Source organism: Corvus brachyrhynchos, unplaced genomic scaffold (genome assembly GCF_000691975.1).
Source record: "Corvus brachyrhynchos isolate BGI_N302 unplaced genomic scaffold, ASM69197v1 scaffold281, whole genome shotgun sequence".
NCBI lineage: Eukaryota > Metazoa > Chordata > Aves > Passeriformes > Corvidae > Corvus > Corvus brachyrhynchos.
The window spans coordinates 6525-12753 of NW_008236509.1; the positions used below are offsets into that span (position 1 = coordinate 6525).

At 37.9% G+C, this 6229-nt stretch overlaps 1 long non-coding RNA gene across 1 annotated transcript in view; it reads right to left on the bottom strand.

Annotated features, from left to right (window-relative positions):
* Positions 1-10: 10 nt before the first annotated feature.
* The window catches only part of LOC108444702, a 21090-nt gene continuing 14871 nt past the window's right edge, over positions 11-6229 (bottom strand). Inside the window, exon 4 of the long non-coding RNA XR_001859335.1 lies at positions 11-493. This is a non-coding gene — a long non-coding RNA (uncharacterized LOC108444702). The remainder of the gene's footprint in view (positions 494-6229) is intronic.

The window sequence follows — 6229 nt, forward strand, 5'->3', positions numbered from 1 at the left end:
TGAACCTGTGCAGTCCTAATGCTCTACAACAAATAGAGCTAAGCCATCTTTAAGTGAGATATTGAAGCGAGTCTGGGCATTACAATAATTTAGTTAGCTCTGTGCTGCCTTTGCTGGGCTAGTGCTGCTTTAGTACTGATATGTCACACTCCAGCCTATGGTAAGCAGGGGCCATGTTTTTATATACTCTTGCAAGGCAAGACATCTGAATAAGCAGCCTGAATTATCCTACTCCAAGTTAGTCCTTTTATAATCCGATATTAGCCTATAAAAGTGAGACTGGTGGAGCAGTATGCTCAGTTGATCTGAACACACTGATTTATACAAGTATAAAACCAGAAATTAAAGGAAAATATCCGTCTCAAATTCAATCTCTTACCTTACTGAAGTCTCTCTTGTTTCTTTCATCTAAGATGGATTCCTCACATCCTGAGTAACTTCTGTGTTCACGTTATGAAGCGGAGATAATGCAACGCTTCAAGTACAGATACGCCTATTAAACAGGATTTTTGAATTGCATGAGAAATGTTCAAATGGGAAAACTTTGCAAAAATGTTTTCATCCTCTGTACAAGCAAGAATATAGCATCTGCATGTCTTCTATATAACTCAGGCAACAATATCCTGGCAACCACATTTCAATGGAACAAATCCAGGTAATTAAAATTACTAGATCCAGCATCCATCTCTTGTTATTATCCCACTTGATAGGCCAGACTTACTCATTTGGGAAGCGATGGTCAAAAATCTGCTAGATGTAGTGAAGTGAGATGTTGTCTGTCTCTAAGCCACAGAGCCTTTAATTTTGTTTGCCATTGCCCATTTAGCCTTCTCTTTCATAGCACTATCTTCCCGAGAACTTCAAAAATGAACTCTACTGTTTTGTATGTTATACTTTGCAGACATCTGCATAGTTTGGTGGATTTCATTAATACTTCACTAATAACCCTGTCAAGCTTTGTACTTTCTGTATAAAGGCTAAAAGGATTAAATTCACTGCCCCAATAAAACCACTTAATGCATTACCATCCTCATCATGTCCACTCATTCATTTTAATAGATTCCTAATACCGTAAGTCAAAACCTTGGCTTCCACTCTTCTGCAACTGCACAGCCTAATCCCCCTGCAGAAGCCAAACTTCTACTAAATCATACCATGAGGCATGAGTTCAGTAATGAAGAGCTTTTGGATTCCCTTTATTTCAGTGGTCATGTGAGCAACTGCTCTGAACTGTATGTTGATGTCTGAAGATTTCAGCAGTGACACCATTCCTCTGACAGGGAAAATGAGGCAGGATGCTACTCTGCAGCAAAGTACAAATGAACAATTGTCAATCTAGATATCTTGGTCAAATATCTTGGTCAAATCAGACCTCAAACTCACCGTTGTACAAAGCAAAAAAAAAAAAAAAAAAAAAAAAAAAAAAAAAAAAGGATCTTGCATTTTGGTTTTTGGATGCATAAATGTAATGTATCTACATTCAAACTCATTATCTCTAAGATTTAATTCTCAGCCTTAGATACCATGCAATGATCTCACTGTCTGCAAAGAAACACTAGAAGAAATACTGTTCTTTCTGATAAGAAACAGGCTTTAAGGTGACAGGCACAACAGAGCTGGTAACCTACATAAATACTTTATGCTTCCTTGCACTGTATCACCCCACATTTACCCTCAATTCTAACCTGTTACAACTATCCTCTTCTCTTCCTAAAATGTAGCAACTTGATTAACGGAGAGGAAATTTCTGTTCTCACTGTTTATATCTAAGGTTGCTGGTCCTCCCACAATGATCCATTTAAGCAAAGTCAAATACCCCAGGGAAACACTTCAGGAAGTAAGGGGGAAAGAAAGAAACTAAATCCCTCTTTCGAGAAGATTGGCTCCTCATTCCCTTTCCCAAGCTTACCTTCACAGCCATAACTATCAAATTAAAATAGGTTTAAATGCACAAGGTGAAGCAGATTGTGTTCCCTTAACTATACTTTACCTGCTTAAGAGACTAGCCTAACACTACAGGTCTTGCATATGAACAAAATTTGGCTTTCAGATATGTACAAACCAGAGCCCTGCAGATACACAAAGATGCACAGTGCTGATTTTTCTTACGGAATCACAGACAAAGCATAGCTTTGGAACAGTCTGTCCACATCTGTCCACACACTTATTCTCTTTTCCTTTTCAAAATTCATTTTACCTTGCCAAGAAAGCAAAAAGATTTTCCCCTGTTTGATTACATGCTCAAACACTACCAGCTCACTTTCTACTGCCCAGTTACTGTGCTGAAACTGAAGATACAAGAGAAGGAGATCCTGAAAGTGTTTTCCATGCTTACAGCAGAAGAGAAAAGCACACACACACACACACACCTCTTGATGCCCAAGTGGACAAAACACAACATGTGAACAGAAACAAAATACATTGCTATTAGCTTCTGCACAGAGGATGCCCTTTTAGCATTTGGAAAGGGCAAGAATATTTTCATTATGAATCATGAAGTAGAACAGCTTTTGCTACAGATTCAGAACAGCTCACACCATTTCATCTCTGTAAATACAAGGATTGCTTGAAATGGCTGAGATGTCTCATCTAAAGAGACTACAATGGCCTAGCAAAAAGGAATAGATGGAAGCTGAATGATTCCTTTTATACTTTTACAAGGCTAATTTTAATTCAGCTTTTAAAGTACTTGAAGATTTTTAAATTTTCTATTAAGCTGAATGAGAGTAGGTTTAGATTAGATATTAGGAAGGTATGTTTTACTGTAAGGGCAATGAGGCACTGGAGCAGGTTGCCCAGAGATGTTGTGGACTCCCCATCCCTGATACTCAAGGCCAGCCTAGATGGGGATCTGAGTTACATGGTCTAGTGGGAGATGTCCCTGCCCACAGCAGGGAGTTGGGATTAGATGATCTTTAATGTCCCTTCCAACCCAAAGGATTCTGTGATTCTGTGAGCTATCTTCATAGAGGCTACTAACACATATAATAGAGCCTGCACTGAAATGTTAAAAAAATTAGTTACTAAAGTCATACTAAATATGAGTGTGTTACACAAGGTTATGTTGAGTGTGCACAAAATATTTAAATTCTTTAACTACAGTTAACTAATCTACATAGCAGCCCCTGCAGCACAAAAATAATGAGCATTACTTAATGAACTTTCCAACTGCTGTTGAAATTCCAAAAATAAGGGAGCATAAACTTCCAGTCCAGGAAAGATTACTTATCTTCAGCATTTCAAATACCAGGCAAAGGCCAGTGAAAACTTTCAGCTGTCAGACTCAGTGATTAAAGTCACTGTGATCAATGATTACATATTAAACTTGCTGAAAGCTAAATTTATCAAGGTTCTCCTAAACAGCTGATGTAATACAGAGTATTTTGGTGGCATTGTTATAAAGAAGAAAGCAATGGATAAAAAGAAGGCACTTCAAGAGTGGTGCCCAGAGGTTTCAGGCAGTATCCACACTGCTAAGATGATTGACTTCTGTAATTAGAGTCAAGTGTATATTCAATAAATTAGACTTGAATAGTAAATTCAAGATGCAAAGGCTATTGTCTTTCTACTTCATGAAAAAAGGAGAAGAAAACACAAACATTTACTAACCACAAGCAGCAGTTTCCAGTCTTCTACCACTACATTCCTCTACTAAACTTCACTTGGATGAGAGCTCCAACCAGCAGCAATCAGCTCTGGCCTGTGTGTACACTTGAAACTGAGGCACATCTGCCTGTTGTTTTACAGGTTGTTCTGCCTTGAGCACTTCCAAAAGCAATCCTGAGAAAAGACTGAGCATGCAGCTGAGTCCTTAGGAAAGCAGTTACTGCTTCATCACCTCCCTGCAGTACTTGCATGTCTCACAGCAAGCCTGACATTCTTTTGAGACTATAAAAGGCAGCAGCAGATAAATTAATGGAATTTTTAGAACAGAGCAATAAAGTGCTTTGAAGTAGCAAGCAACTAAAAAAGGAAATCAAGCAGCCATTACATCAGCTGAATGACAAAAGCATCTGAGAATCGGCTCGAAATTCAATCTGCCATAATCTTATATGAAAACATTATTCATTGATTCTTAGGACATTTTAAACTTCTCCCAAAGACTTGGTTCACAGAAAAAGGTGTTATACATGAGTTTTATTATAGTTTAATGAATGATGAAATATCAGTGGTACCTCTTTGAGGTTTAAGCAGAGCATTTTTACCCCGCATGGTAGAATCTGTTCAGTTTCAGTATCTGTTTAGCTGTGGGTGAGCACATACTTCACTGTTTCCAGCAGCTGACCTGTGACAACTGCTGAGTGAGCCTTGAGAGTTGCTGCCATGTGCTCTTCAGCCTTCCTACCCAATGTCCGAACATTTCTGACCACAAAAGATGATTTTAGAGACTTTATATGTAGACTGTGTGGGTTCAGAGCCAGAAATAAGGAGCCTAAGCTCTACAACACCTGGCTTTTTGGCTTATACCATCCATACCACATCATATAGTCCTTCAATAACTGAATATCTCCAAATAAGCAGTTAAACATTAAAAAAAGAGAAAAAAAGCCAGTTTAACACATAAAAAATCTTCTAAGGGATGGGACAGCTACAATGTCACTGCACTAAGTAATTCAACTCATTCAACTCCAGGTGTCTTCAAACCCATACCTTTCTCCTCATCTATCCCTCATATATTTAGCTGAAAAAAACACGATTAAGAGTTCTGATCCTGAATTGTTTCTCTAATATTGTCTGCTATCCCAAACAGCATTCAATTTCTTGATTTACATAATTCTTCATTGTTTCATCTATCTTTATTTCCTTTTCCTCAGCTTTCTGACTATTTTGCTCAGAATAACTAACTTTCCACTTTCCTGAATCACGATTTTCAGCTTTTAATTAGATAACTATTTTTCCAATTCAAAGTCTGCTCTCTGTTAAACTCAGAAATGTGACTTCTATCAGAAAATGTGAGAAATTGGTTTGATGCTTAGCAAATCTATCCCCAGGGGGCTAAAAGTTTGCTATACACAAAAGGAGCACTGACTGAAGCATATCTGAAGGCTGCCTGTTTCTTATATAGTGCTCTTCCAATGGTCAAACCATTCTACATGCTAATATATTGGTTTTTTCCACAGATCCAAAGCCAGTGAACAGATTGGGTGTAGTTACTGTGAACAACACCATACACATGGAAGCTTCATTTTAAGATAAAGGGAAACTGGATACCTGAGCATACAATGAAAAGTTATCCTAGAAATCTAAAGTGCTTGCTAAAATGCACTGTATTAGTGTGCTTCACACATTAAAACTGTACTATATTGTTACATTTTTCTTGCAAGGCAGAGAGAAATCAGAACACTCATTTATCATTTACACTTGTTGCAAGCCGATTTTACTGAAAACATACTCAGGAAAATAATGAGAAAATCACATGAAATTTACTTTGCACCCCATTTATGCCTCCACCAGGACAATCAGTTAATGCTAGAGCCCTTCTTTCAAAATGAGCCGAATTTTACAGTAGCAAACGCTTTGAAAATTCCATAGTGTGAAAAATGTACAGTGAAAAACACAAGTGCTGATAAACATGTCCTTTGTTTACAGTGTGAAAACAAGAGCTGGTCCCACTTACCTGCAGACTGCCTTTAATTCAAATGAAACCGAAAGACTCGATGAAGAAAGTGTTTTTAACAAGCATAATTTCTGAAAATACACCTACAGAGAACAGAAATATGAGACCTGTCTATCAGCTGGATTGTGGTGTTTGCTTTGGTTTTTGTAAACTCTGCTATTATGTGCTTCTGCCTTCTATTGATTTTACTTCCCAGGTTTACTCATGCTTCAGAGGACAATGATCCAAAAGTAATACAAGCACTCATTTAAGTACTTAGCACTTGTGCCAGAGTCCCAAGTAAAGATTTTCTTTTAAAAGGTGAGAAGGTCAACTGTGTAAATCCTATCCAGCTGAAAGCTTAGGGAAGAAAAATGTTGGGCTGAGATGTTTTGGAAGACACTGATGTGATTAACAGAGCTTCTCTTTTGCCATGATGCAGGAAGAATTAAGCAAAACCAAAACCATGAAGCCACATGTAATTATTCCATTCATTTCCTACAAAACTTAAAATTTCAATTGCTTAAGAAGATTCCCAGGGATAGACAGGGCTGGGAAAGACTGGGAGAAACACAGGTAGAGGCCCAGCAAGTGCCATGAGACATGAACAGAGATTTCTGAAGGCTGATAAAA